Raw genomic sequence first — 14,185 nt, 5'->3', positions numbered from 1 at the left:
CTGGGGACGCCGTCCTACTCTCCTCTTAACCACAGGACGAGGCGCCCAAGGCCCCATAGGCTCCTTGCTTGCGGGAGCAGAGCCAGGCGTCCGCCGTGCCGGGGCGAGGCCTGTGATGACGCGAGACGCCTTGGCAGAACTACACCCCACACATATCGCCAGCTGCTCGCTATGTGACCTTGAGCGAATCACTTAGCCTCTCTGTGCCTGGGTCTCCTCCCACGATCAGCTAGAGGGTGGCACTCCTGGGCGTCCATCAAGTACCCCGAAGCAACCCACCTCGGACCCGCCCTTTCTCCCTCCCTCCCTGCGGCTCCCGGTCAGCGGGTCAGCCCGAGACCCCGGCGCGACGGGTCCCTTTCCTCTCCGGCCGTCCACACCTTTCCTAGCGCGGCCCTGGAACGACCCTGAGGTGCCACGGCTCCCGCCTCCAGCCCGGCTACTGGAAAGACCCGGACGCGGACTCCGGCCTGGAGTCCCTGATGCGGCGCTGAGACTGCCAGACGGGCTCAGGCGGCGGGTTCCGCTCGGGCTTCAAGACGAGCCTAAGATCCACAGCCCTGGCGCCCCTCGAGCCGGGATATTCCGGGCCGGAGGTGCGCACCGGGCAGTTTCCCGAGGCCGGCAGAGCTGAAAGGCCGGGTAACCCCAGAGCAGTTTTGTGCTATTGGCCCTCTTTACTAGCCGAGAGGGCCCAAACCACTGGCACGTGACTTACACTACCAAGTTTAAGCACATTTAGCAATAATCTTATGTGTGCCTCCCTGCCTTGTAAAAGTACCAGCGGCTCAAAGAAGATGTCTTGAAAGACACAGAAAACGATTTTTACCATCAAGTGTAGTGTTTTCTACACAAAACCTCTGTTTTGCTGGTTTTTGAACGTAATTTTTCCAGGCAGAATCTGCACGCTTCTAAATAAAGAGTAATTGGTGAAGAAAACGCTTTGAATCGTCAGAGTGCCTGAAAGTCTATCTCACGCCCTCTGTCCTCCCCGCCCCGCCTCACTGAGAAGCCCAGCCTGGTTGACTCCCGGCACTGACCTTGCCTCCTCCGGGGGCTTCAGGCTGCCCTCTTGGCTCCCATTCGCAGGCAGAACCTCGGTGTCCTGGGCTCACCCTGGAAATCCTTGAGCCCTGCTCTAATTCGGGGTGGGGACCCTTATCCCCAGCCCCACCTCACTGGGCTCCTGCACTGCCCTTTGCTGTACTGAGCTGGACTCTTGCCCTTTGTGATGCCAGAGAACTGTTGTATAGCAGCGTTAACTGATTTCCAGCTCTGCAATTTGGAGACCCTAGACTCAGAAAGCTAAGGCTAAGAACAAAGCAGGAGCAGACAGGAACGGTAGGAGTCGTCTGCCCACTTCTGGGGTCACAAGCAACAACCGCCCACTCACTTTCATCCATACTCTGGGACTCAGCCTGGGACACCCCAGGAAGTCACAGTCTCTCCCCGCCACCCCCCATCTCAGCTTCAACTGCCTAACATCAGTTCCACCCCACTCCTCCTTCCCTGGCCATAATCTGCACCTTGAGGTCCCTGAACACTTCTCTACCCAGTTTCCCCAGACCTCAGTAACAGGGGACACAAAAGGGGTCACAATGACAGAACTAACCCAAACCTCACTGGCATGTGCCACCCACTGGCTCACCCAGGACCCCTGAGCCCCTATGAAGAATCCAGCCCGTGGGGTATGTAGGGGGCTCACGAACAATCCCACTCCTGCTACAGGAGAGGCACCCCCGGCCATGTGGGTACCCGGAAGTTCCATGGCACAAAGGAGAACATACTCCTCCACCCCCCCCAATCCATTCCCCCAAGCAGAGTTGCTTGACACCCACCAGGCTCAGAATTGTAGTTGAAGATCAACTTCAGTAACGTGGACCATTTTTAAAGTCTTTAATGAATTTGTTACAATATTGCTTCTGTTTTCTGTTTTGGCTCCTTGGCCAGAGGCAAGTGGGATCCCAGCTCCCCAACCAGGGATCCAAACGGCACCCCATCCCACCCCCATAGCCCTGCACTGGAAGGCGAAGTCTCAACCACTGGACCGCCAGGAAGTCCCCTCGACCAGTTCTTACTCTGAGGTCTCAGGCATGAGGTCAGTGGGGCTGGGAAAGAAGTCACCCAAGGGATAGAGGCCAGCCTGGGCCCCCACCCACCCACTAGCACAGGCCATTCCCAGGAGACTCCTCAGTCCTCATGGCCGCTTCACCAGTTCATGAGAGACATGAAGATGCAGGGTCCCACACAGCTTTATTCTATCTAAAACCGAAACTGACTCCGTTTCCACACCTCTTACACCTAAGCTGATCCTTTTTACAGCCAGTGCTCCCTCCTGGCGTTATTTCCTCCTCCACCCAGGAGTCAGCGTTCAAAGACTGCTACTGGCACTCAGTTTTCTTTTTTGTTGTTGTTGTACGCGGGCCTCTCACTGTTGTGGCCTCTCCCATTGAGGAGCACAGGCGCCGGACGCACAGGCTCAGTGACCATGGCTCATGGGCCCAGCCGCTCCGCGGCATGTGGGATCTTCCCAGACCGGGGCACGAACCTGTGTCCCCTGCATCGGGAGGCGGATTCTCAACCACTGTGCCACCAGGGAAACCCTGGCACTCAGTTTTCTACTCCTCTCCTTGCCTTCCCCCACTGAACTGGACTTGAAGTAGCCACAAGTGGGAGAGATCCTGCACCCTGAGGTGTAAATCCCAACCCTGCCATACATCCTCTCTCCAAGCTGCTTTCCTCTACTGTAAATCTAGGATTAAGGATATCTACCTCTCAGGGATTAAATGGGCTAACTGACGTCAGATGCCTAGAATAATTACTGAGTGCCTGTGCCTCTTAGGTCGCCACCTTCTCCTGGGTCCTTTCAACACCACCTTCCTCCAGGCCTCCCCCCAGACTGCCAGAAACTGCTGGAGGAAATGAAATGCCCCCAAGCTTCAATACCCCTACAAATCTGTGGCATCAGACTTCACCAGGTTCATTTCTCTAGCTTACAAAATTTTGTACAATGTTTTTTAATGTCTTTATTGGACTATAATTGCTTTACAATGTTGTGTTAGTTTCTGCTGTATAACAAAGAGAATCAGCTGAACATATACATATATCCCCTCCCTCTTGCCTCTCCCTCCCACCCTCCCTATCCCACCCCTCTAGGTGATCACAAAGCACTGAGCTGATCTCCCCATGTGATGCAGCTGCTTCCTACTAGCTATCTATTTTACATTTGGTAGTGTATATATGTCAATTCTATTCCCTCACTTCGTCCCAGTTTACCCTTCCCCCTCCCCGTGTCCTCAAGTCCATTCTCTACATCTGCGTCTTTATTCCTGTCCTGCCCCTAGGTTTGTGCAATGTAATTTTTAAATTGTTTTAAAATGACACATTTTATAATTTACACATTAACACATGCTAGAAAAATAGTAAAAAAAACAAAAAATCAAACTTAGCAGAAGTATATAAAGTGTGCAGAGGCAAAGGAGAGTCTCTCTTCCTTCCCCACTCCCTTACTTCAGTAGAAGTAACTACTGTTAATAGTTGGGACCATATGCTTCCAGACCTGTTTCTATGTTAAATATTACACACACACACACACAGCTATTAGGATATCACAAACAGGGCTGCCGTGAACATCCTTGAATGTATCTTTTTGTGTAAGGTGGACTCCTAAAAGTTGAATTGCTTGGTGAAAAAGTTATGTACCCCGCAGCCCACCCCAGCTCCAGAAGGGATGAGGGGAAATGAAAACATAGAGCCTGGCTGAGCTGCGGGATTGAGAAAGGGGAACTCTTTGGACATGCCCTCTGCTCCTGGATAAGGGGGATCCAGCCACCCCCAGATCATCCTCTCCAGGCCCCTGGCCTCCTTATCTTTATTTCTGTCTGTACTCCCAAGCCTTTAGTAAAGTGTTTGAATGTTCCAGCCTTTCTCAGATAAGGGAGGGACTGGATGCTCCGCCCCTAGGCCAGAACTGTCAGGAGGGAGCAGCACTTGCTATAGGTGAGAACAGTAGAGAGAAGCCCCCAGATGCTGTCCTCTCACTCCAGAATTCAGACGTACACCTGCATTTCTCTCCTCGGGTTGGCTCCAGACCTTGGTACTCGTGGTTCTCCTGGAGCTCAGGATTGACAACCTCATGTGGACCCCCTTCCTCAAAATGACCTTATTAGCTCCTGCCATCTCGGACTCCTCCACTCCCAACAGGGAGCTCTGCCCCCAGTGCCAGCTCCCTGGCTCCATCCACACTTTCCCACCAGACCAGGGGGTCCTATCCTCTCCCACCTACTGGAGAAAGTCCCAAATTCCTAACATTGCTGTATTTGGGTGGAAAGGTCAGAGCCCAACTCCACTAGTTCAGCCAGGGTAGGTACTTACTGCTTCATTTCCCAAGAATACAGGAAGGGAAGAATACAGGGACCCAGATGCCACTAGGACCGTCTTGCAGTCCTGACACCTCAGCTCTCCAGATGCAGTTTGCTGTGATGCTGAAACCATGGCCTTTGGGAGCCCCAGTCGCTACCTCCACAGCCCCACAGCAACACCGTTGTTTTCCACAGCACAGGAACTTCCTTGTCCCAAGTTCCTAATTTGGAATGTCCCTAATCCCAGGGCCCCATCCCAGGGCCCCATGCTTACAAGGGTCCCAATCTCGGTTTCATGCTCAGCTCTGACCATCTTAAAATTCTTAATAAGTGTTGAGCAAGGAGCCCCATATTTTCAGGTCGCACTGGATCCCACAAGTTCTGTGGCCGGTTCTGCCTACCTCCTCTGAAAAGTGCACTGTCCAGGTGTGTGCAGGGGAGAGAAGCATGGGGCAGTGCGGGAGAGGAATTTGGTATCTTGGGGGAAATTCACAGGGTCTGCCCTGCAGGTCATGTTGTTATTTAATAACAACAGTCCATGCCTCCCTCTACCTTGGACCCAGTGCCCCAGCCCTGGCTCAGTCCCTGGCCTCACTCCCCCTCCCGGGTAGGTGGGACTGGCCTCAGGTTTCCTCAGGAATGGCCTTCTCAAGAAGCAGGTCACAGGGGGTCAAGTGACATGCCAAGGTCACACGGCTGGATGGGGCACAGCCAGGACCCACGAAGTCCTCCAGCTCTTGTTCTTTCCCTGCGGGCTCATCCCAACCCACCCAGCCTCCCAACCCCCCAGCCTGTGGCTCTCAGCCAAATTCCTCCTGAAAAGAGCACTTGGTTTCTGGGGGCCAGGATCACTGTTGACTGCCCCTCTTTCAGGGCAGGAGCAGGGGAGCAACACAGGGTCTCCTGGCCTGGAGGAGGAGAGCAGTGTGTCCAGACAGCCCTGAGATGGGACCTGTGACAGCGATGACACTGGCCAGCCTGTGTTAGGCTCTCTGACAAGCACTTCACGTGTGTGAGCTCACGTATTCCTCATAACAGCCCCATGAAGTGGTTACTATTTTTCCTCCCAATCCCCTACCCCTGCCCCCATTTTACAGACGAAGACACTGAGGTGTTTTTTTCGTTTGTTTGTTTTTGTGGTACGCGGGCCTCTCACAGTTCTGGCCTCTCCCGTCGCAGAGCACAGGCTCCAGACATGCAGGCTCAGCGGCCATGGCTCACGGGCCCAGCCGCTCCGCGGCATGTGGGATCGTCCCGGACCGGGGCACGAACCCATGTCTCCTGCATCGGCAGGAGGATTCTCAACCACTGCGCCACCAGGGAAGCCCGACACTGAGGTTTTTTAAAACGAGGGCTGATGCAGGTCTTTAATAACCCAATACCCACCCTTTACAAAGGCATTTATAAACAGAAGACGCGGGGCTTCCCGGGTGGCGCAGTGGTTGAGAGTCCGCCTGCCGATGCAGGGGACACGGGTTCGTACCCCGGTCCGAGAGGATCCCACATGCCGCGGAGCGGCTGGGCCGGTGAGCCATGGCCACTGAGCCTGCGCGTCCAGAGCCTGTGCTCTGCAACAGGATAGGTCGCGGCAGTGAGAGGCCCAAGTGCCGCAAAAAAGTAAATAACAGAAGATGCTTCTTTAATACAATGAAGCATATTTATTTCCAGCTAAGAGCTTTCAAGGTATTTAATAGTGAAGCACTAGAACACTCCCCAGGGCTGGGACTCAGCGGGTCTACTCTAAAGAGTGCCCCAAGACCAAGAAGCACTTGACTAGAGCATAATTAATGGATTCAGAAATGAAACGAAAGGCAACAACCATCGCTGCTATTATCCAATATTGTCTAGATGGTCTGAGAAGTGCAATGAGACGTGGGTTAGAAATTAGAGCACAGATATTGGAACTGGAGATAAAATTGATCATTAATGGCGGGTAGTATAGCTTTATAGCCAGGATACTCAGAAATCAATTCAAGAGTTATTAACATGAAAGATTTCTCCAAAGTGACCAGATTAAAAGTAAAAAAGTAGTACTCTAGACTAACAATAGCCCATTAGAAAATATAATGACAAAAATCACACTACGTGCCAGGTTCTGGGTTGGCCCTTATATGGAACCCATGTTTCCCCAGACCTCACCTTGGTCACCATGGTGATAATAACCCACATTTGGCTGGCTCTTTCCCCCTCTACTAATGCAGGCCTCCAGCCTCCTGCAACGTTTCAGCCAGTTACTCCTGGGAGTGTCTGAGGTGAGGTAGTGAGATCACCCCCCATTCTCTCTTTTGCTGGCACCCCACACCATGTTAACAGCTGGGCCCTGGCACTGACTCCTGATGCCGTGAAAGCTGAGGCCCTGGAGTCCTCAGGGTGCTGAAGCTCCTCTGGGCTCCAGGCACAAGTCGGGGAAAGGACACTTACAGGGTCACCAACCGTGTCTCAGTTTGCCCCAGACTCTCCTCTCCCGGTTTGAACACTGAAAGTCCTGCACTCTGGGAAACCCTCAGTCCCAGGCAATCCAGGTCGATTGGTCACCCTACACCTCATACACACGCGTGTGTGCACACACACTCACACGCACACACAGTGTCTCACTTTGTCTCCTAAGCCCTGAAGGCATGCTGTTTGTGCCCTGTGTCTTGCAGAGTTTACATCTGGGCAAAGAGCCCTTCCAGCGTCAGTTCACAGATTACTGGGGACTCAGGCTCACGCCCACCCCTGGGTAGAGCAGGGAGACCCCAGAGCCCTGCGGCTTCCCCGTTCTCCTCCCTCGCCTGACGCACATGCTCCTTCCCACCCCTTCCATCCACCTGCCACAGCTTTGGTTAAACCTGGAATTTGCACTACAAAGAAGCATCCCCGTCTAAATATCCCCAAAGCCCTGTGAGGTTGATGTTGTCATCTTTACCTTATTGGAGAGAACATGGAGGTTCGGGGAGGTTAAGTAACTTGTCCTAGGTCACACAGAGAGCAGACGGCAGAACCAGGCTGCACACTGTGCCCGAACTGACGCCAAAGCCCAACCTGTCTCTACTGTGCAAGCACTTCCATGAAAATAAGTTTTGACGATAGTAAGTTACATACGGGAAACAGGAGCCAAACATCACTGATGCTTGAGAAGCAGAAAGTGAAATATGATACACCCCAGAGCAACTGAGGGCTGCTTCATTCCCAGGATAAATGGGAGGCAAAATGCAAAGCAGCACACTGTTTACTGAAAGCATTGGGGGCTTTTTAAATGTCAGCCGCAATGATCATGAATCACTCCTCTTAAAGCTCTTAATCCAAAGTAACCCTCCTTTTTCTTCTGGCCTCTCTCCTGATTCATCAAGTTGCTTCTGATGGCCTGAATCACCCGCCCTGAGTTCTGGGTCTCAGGCCTCCCACGTCCCATGGGAAAATTGTCATTCTCTTCTCTCGGGAGGGGTGTCCTGTACAAGTGTGCCCAGGCCTGCTTGCAGGGGAGAGAAGACTTTGGAGGGGGAAGACTCCAGCCTAAGAAGCAGTGCAGCTGGAAAAAGTCACGGTAACAGGCTGGGCCTCATAATAACCGGGGTCCCGGATTCATCCCTTCGTGTACAGACTCTGTTGAGCGTCTAGCATGTGTAGGCACTGGGCTGGATAACGAGGTGACAGTGATGGCCAAATAGCCCCTGCCTATTAATGGAGCTCATAATCTGGGGTGGAAGGCAGGCATCATTCAACTTCATCAGAGTATAATTATAAGCTGATGAATGCGGTGACATACAAGGAGCTCTGATTGTGTATCGCAGTAGGAAATGACTTAACCTTGAACAGAGGAGAGTGGGCACCAGGATGTTTTCCCTGAGCTGCAGTATGAATGGATAGCTGTTTCTCCTGCCCAGCACCCATTCATCCTTATAGCTACCTAATTTTCCTCTGGGAAACCACAGTCACCCCTAGTATCAACTCAAATTATTGGGGTGCAATGTTTAGTATGTACCACATCGCCAGCCACAGAAATTGATTTCGAGATAGGCACGTGATCCAATCCAGAGTTAATGAGTGTTGATGTTATTGGTTGAACCCCTGATCAAGCCATACCTGAAGTCAGAACTATGCTGGAACTTTTCGGCTTTAACAACTTCTGCTTTTGATTAAGCCTCTTTGGGTCTACATTTTGGTCTCTTGTAACTAAAGATGTCCTATCTGGGCTACAAAGTAATAACATTAAGAAGTATATAGGAAGGAGCATTCCAGGCAGAGGTAAGAGAAAGCACAGAGTACAAAGGCCCTGAAGTGAGAGGAAGGAGCAGGGTAGGTTCAGGAACTAGCCCCTTCTAAGCTGTTGGCCACTGGTCTGAAGCTCCTTATGATCATTTCCTTTTGAGCCTTCACAAGAACTCTGAGACGAGTATTAGCATTCCTATTTTATAGATGAGGAAACTAAAACTCACACAGGGGAGGTAACCTGCTCCAGGTCACAGAATAAGGACACCAACCCAGGCCTCTCTGACCCTGAGATCTATGCTGTTGACCTTCATCTTACGTGTTTCTGTCCCACATGTGATCTAACGGGACCTCCGTCCCTTCTTTTCCATCGCACTCCTCTGACCAGCTGGTTTCTAGTTGGGTTCAGCCCGGGGAGGCACGGAAGAGGTTAGAATGCAGGAGGAAGGGAAAAGCCAGTCTGGCTCTGGCAGCATCATGGCAGTGGCTGCAGCTGGGTTGGTGGCAACAGTAGTTGGCGGTGAGCACAGGGGCGGCACCTCTAGCAGCTCAGCAGCGAGGTGTGTGTCCTCTTGGGGTCTGGCAGCTTCCTGATCCCTTTGGAAACACCCCTGTCATGCTTCCATGTCTCCAGCTCTTCCAACACCTTTTAGCCAATTCCTCTCATCAACACTGCTTTGCCTGAGTGATCTCCAGTGGTTTGTATTTTCCTGGCTGGCCAAGGATTGATGTAATCGTTGATGGGGTGACTGTGATGAACAGTCTCAGTGACAGAAGGTGTCACTGCCAGCTGCTGCCGGGGTAGTCCACTGGGCTCAACAAACAGCGGATAAGGCAGGGATGGCAGGGATGCGGTCTCATCTTGCTCTGCCTGCCTTCAGAGCGTTTAACTACCGTGCCATAGCAACTTCTCATCCAGGCAGGGAAGCCTGTCTACCTCCTACTGAGCCAAGCTTCAAGGGCTTGGGTTAACTCTGGAGCATTATGTCCCAGGCTGGCCATGGACTTAAGGTGACTCTAGAGAGAAACGTTTTCACAGAGAATCAGACTTTTAGTTCCCGACTCGAGATCACCTAGGCCAGAGCCAATAGGTTGTGATGAAAGAGCCTGCCCAAGAGTCAGAACTGCCTTCACCCCTGACTGCCGCCAACTCCTGTGTGACTTGACTTGAGAAAGTCCCCCTCCCCCTTCAGTCCCCACCTATGAAAGGAGGAGCTGAGCCATGGCAGACACGGTGTGTTTCCTCCCCAACACACCGTGAAGGGCCTGGGAAGCCGTTTTCCTCTCACCTGCTTCCCAGGCCCTTCCCAGCCCATGGGGTGACGCTTGATTGGTTCCAGCCAATCGCAGTCACTCCTTTCCCCGTGTCAGGGATTGGTTTAGTCATGAGCACGCGACACACCCCGGTCAATGGGATGTAGGGGGTCTCTGGGGGATGGGAAGGTTTTCCTCACTCTGAAAATAGAGACACAACAGAGACATCTGACTGCTTTCTGCCTACAGAATGGCTGGGCAAGAAAGGGATGCCTGGCGCTCTTTCAGCAACCTGACCACTGTGAGGGAGAGCTGCCAACACCTGAGGGTGACAGAGGGGAAAGATGGACAGAACCTGTGTCCTCGCTGTCCTGAGTGTAATCCCATAACCGCCCAACATCTGAACTCCTTGTTAGGTGGTGTAAAACAGTTTTGTTGTGTAAGCTATTTTTAGTTGGGCCTTCTGTTATCTGCAGACCAAAGCCTCCTTCTACCTGACATACGAGGCCACCAGATGAACTTCCCTGTCCTTTTTAGATCTAACATTTTGTGATTCAGCTTCTCTTTTCAAAGAAGGAAGCAGGCTTGGCAAGAGGGGACTTGTCCAAGGCCACACCATGCGTGTGGTGGAGCCAGGACCCCAAGCCGTTGCATTCTCTCCCACCCCCACCATACCCCTTCACCCCTTGCGTGAGCCCTTCACACAGTGATGGACATCAGTTCTTGTTTATACGAAATACTTCATTGTGTCACTCACAACTTCTCTGAGTTGAAGGGGAGTATGGGGTCGGATAAAGATGACCCTAGAGAACTTCCCTGGTGGCACAGTGGTTAAGAATCCGCCTGCCAGGGCTTCCCTGGTGGCGCAGTGGTTGAGAGTCTGCTTGCCAATGCAGGAGATGTGGGTTCGAGCCCTGGTCTGGGAGGATCCCACATGCCGCGGAGCAACTAAGCCCCTGCACCACAACTACTGAAGCCTGCGTGCCTAGAGCTCGTGCTCTGCAACAAGAGAAGCCACCGCAATGAGAAGTCCGCGCACCGCAACAAAGAGTTGCCCCCACTCGCTGCAACTATAGAAAGCCCGCGCGAGCAACGAAGACCCAGCACAGCCAAAAATAAATAAATAAATACATACATACAAAAATTTATTTAAAAAGATGACCCTGTATAATTTCCCACCCTGCAGCCTGCCCCTCTGCATGGGTGCCCCTGGGACCCAGCAGAATACAGATGTCTGGGTGGGGTCTGACTCTTTCCCAGCACATAATTAGTAAGCTTGGCAGTGATGGTGCTGCCAGCATCCATGGGCCACCCAACTACCATGCTCCCAGCTGCAGCTGATCCAGAAGATCAGAGAGGGTGAGCTCAAAAAGGCTCCTCTTCCTTCTGAAATGTGAAAGCTTGCCAGTGCCCACATGAAGGCTACAGAGAGCTCAGAGAATCCTGATTTCTGGCCTCCCTTTGGTAGACCAGACTTGTGTAAATTTAGTGTTCTCCTGGCCCACAGTGGCAACTTGTGAGATCCTCCTGGTTGCTGGCCACCCAAGGGACAGGACCTGGGAATCTCTGCTTGAATCAGCCCCATCCCAAAGTTAAGCAGGGAATCTCAGCCAGGAAAGAAAGAAGAAGGATTCCATCCCTCCACAGAGACTCAGCCACAGAGCTAGCTGGAGAATCAGGCAGAACCAAAGTCGTATCCTTGCAGCAAGGATTTTTCTTTAGCATTTTTACCTAGCTATGACTATTTAGGCATATGTAAAAACCAGGTTTTCTCTCGCCTCACAGTGCTTATTCTTAGACCCTGGACAACCAGGTCAGATTTGTGAGGTTTGGAGTGACAGTCACAGAGGATGCCTGCAGCCCAGGAGCCCATCTTTCCATCTTCCCTAAACAAGGCTGATGGTCTAGACTTACTCTCTGGTATCAGTCAAGGACTTTAGTTTGTAAGTCACAGAATCCAACTCTGGCTGTTTTAAGCAAAAAAAAAAAAAAAAAAAAAAGATACTAAAAAACAAAACATAGCACTGGGCTGTGTGACCTGTAGGACACTGCAGAAATGACGACATGTGACTTCAAGGCTGGCTACATGGTAAAAGTCACTGTGGTTTCCACCTCTTTCTGTCCCTTGGATCACTTGCTCTGGAGGAAGCCAGCTGCCGTGGGGTGAAGACACTCAGGCAGCTGTAGGAGAGGCCCATGTAGAGAGGAACTGAGGCCTCTTGCCAACAGCCTCGTGGGTGAGCCATCTTAGAAGTGGATCCTCTGGCCCCCATCAGGCCTTCAGTGGTCTGCAGCCCCGACCAACAGTTTGACCACAACCTTGTGAGAGAACCGGGCCAGAGCCACTGGCTTAGCCACACCAAGCTAGGCCTTGGACTGAGTTTTTGCACATCACCCTTGCCACGTGCATGCAGTAGGCATTATCATTTTCCTCATGCTGCAGAGCAGGAAATGGCACAACCAGGAGGTGGCTGAGATAGGCTAAGACAAAGGCCTCCCTTTAGGGGTCAGGCTGGGAGAGCTGCCCCATCTCCTGCTGAACTGTAGCACTTCAGGGACCCCTGTTCCAGGCCACTTGCCCTGGGTGTCTTGGACCCCAGTTATTCCTCCAGTATAGGGCTCTGCTAGAGTACCTCCTAAACTGCCTAGCTTTCTGGTGGGGCCAGTGGGAAATCTTTACTCCCAGGTTTGCTAAATCCATGTCTGCCCTTACCCCTGCCTTGTGCATCCCCGAGCTGACAACTCACCCTCAGCCTTATCCACAAACCCAGACAGTTCCTGGGTTGCACAGGTGCTCCTGAAGGCAGTATGTCCAGGAACAGCGATGCTTTGTTAGAAACAAGGCCACCTAAGGCATGATGCAGCACCCCCAGGAGTAGATTCCATCCCAAAGTGGCCCTCGGGGAGGTCCCTGCAACAGTAAGTCCTATACAGGGCTGCTGCCAGAGACACCATCTGGTGCCAGGTCTCTCCTGGGGGTTTGGGCTTATGCAACTCTTTCTAGGATTTAATTTCCTGTTTCTTTTTTGGTCTCTATGTTCGTTATTATGCCTGTGTCTGAATGAGTTTTGTGCAACTCCTATGTAAGTGGGTGAGAAGTAGCTAAACAGCCGGGAGCTGTAGGGTCAGAGCAGCACAGTGGGTCAGGCTGTCACCATTCATTTGAGAACCAGTGGCTTTCAAATTGCTTCTTAGGAAGGGAACAATTTTGTCAAAGGAAATAAGAGCAGGAAGCACTGAAGCCTTTGGCAAGATGGGAGGAGAAACTTGACCTCTCATCAGTCCCTCCCTCCCAGGGGCAGCCCCCGAGGCAGCTCTGTGGAGAACAGTGAGCTCGTTCGGGACTGCCCCCCGAGCCCCCATCCCCTGCACAACTGGCAGTGTAACAAACCAGCATCTGTCAAGGCTTTAGTCCTGTTTCCCTACCATTAGGATTAGGTGCAGCTTCATGTGCCAGAAAAGCCTAAATAACAGAAGCTTATACAGCAAAGACGTTTATTTTTCTCACTGGTAAACAAAGCCCAAAGGGAGTAATCAGAGATGCAGGCTCAGGCCCATCTGAGTGGCCTGAACTCACTATGCAGGCACCGGTCTAGCAGCCCAGCCTTCTGGATCCCCAGCACGTGGCTGCACCTCATGGTTCCAGGCTGGTTTCTCTCACATTCACATGCTGGCCAGAAGGAGGTGACTGACTCCCCTGGTTTGCCCAGGACAGAGGGATGGCCCAGGACGTGGCACTTTCCGTGCTAAAACCAGGAGAGTCTCAGGCAAACCAGGACAAGTGGGTCACACTAGACGAAGGGCATGGACCCTCCCTTCAGGACACTTTGTGGAAGTCATACAACATGTTTCTTCTAGCTCATTGGGCAAAACGTAATCATGTGGCTCCGTTTAGCTGCAAGGGAGGCCAGGAAATGGCGATTGTATTCTGGGTGGCCATATATTCAGTTAAACACTTAATATAAGAAACGAGGGGGAAACAGATATTGGGATCGACGAGCAGTCCCTGCTGGTTTCCCTCCCTCATCCCAATCCGCCCTCTGAGCACGTCCTGCTGCTGCACCTAACACAGATGCAGGCTTTCCCCCTGGCTCTGACTTTTATTTTTCTGCTTGGTTGCAGTTAAAATTTCCCTCCAACAATGTGGCTTCCAGCTTCCCTGGGTATCGTCACCCCAGCCTGTCCTAAATCCAGGCCGGAGACTGGACTGCTGGAGTCACAGCCTCCTGAACCACCTCAACTAAACTGCCGTCCAGGCCGGATGCTAGGCTTCCTTACTGAAGAGCTTCAAAGGTAAGGAAGTCTCAAGGTTCGTGGGCAAGGCAAGAAGGGCAAAAACAGCCTTCCCTTTCCTCCCCTCCCCTCCCTTCTCTTTCTCT

General features: G+C 52.2%; 1 protein-coding gene across 2 annotated transcripts in view; it reads right to left on the bottom strand.

Annotated features, from left to right (window-relative positions):
* PDE8A (phosphodiesterase 8A) overlaps positions 1–14,185 on the bottom strand; it is a 143,875-nt gene that overhangs the window by 98,898 nt on the left and 30,792 nt on the right. The gene's annotated exons all lie outside the window — the stretch shown is intronic.

The sequence above is a fragment of the Kogia breviceps genome, chromosome 3, assembly GCF_026419965.1.
Source record: "Kogia breviceps isolate mKogBre1 chromosome 3, mKogBre1 haplotype 1, whole genome shotgun sequence".
Lineage (NCBI taxonomy): Eukaryota > Metazoa > Chordata > Mammalia > Artiodactyla > Physeteridae > Kogia > Kogia breviceps.
This window is presented reverse-complemented; position numbering and strand designations above follow the sequence as displayed.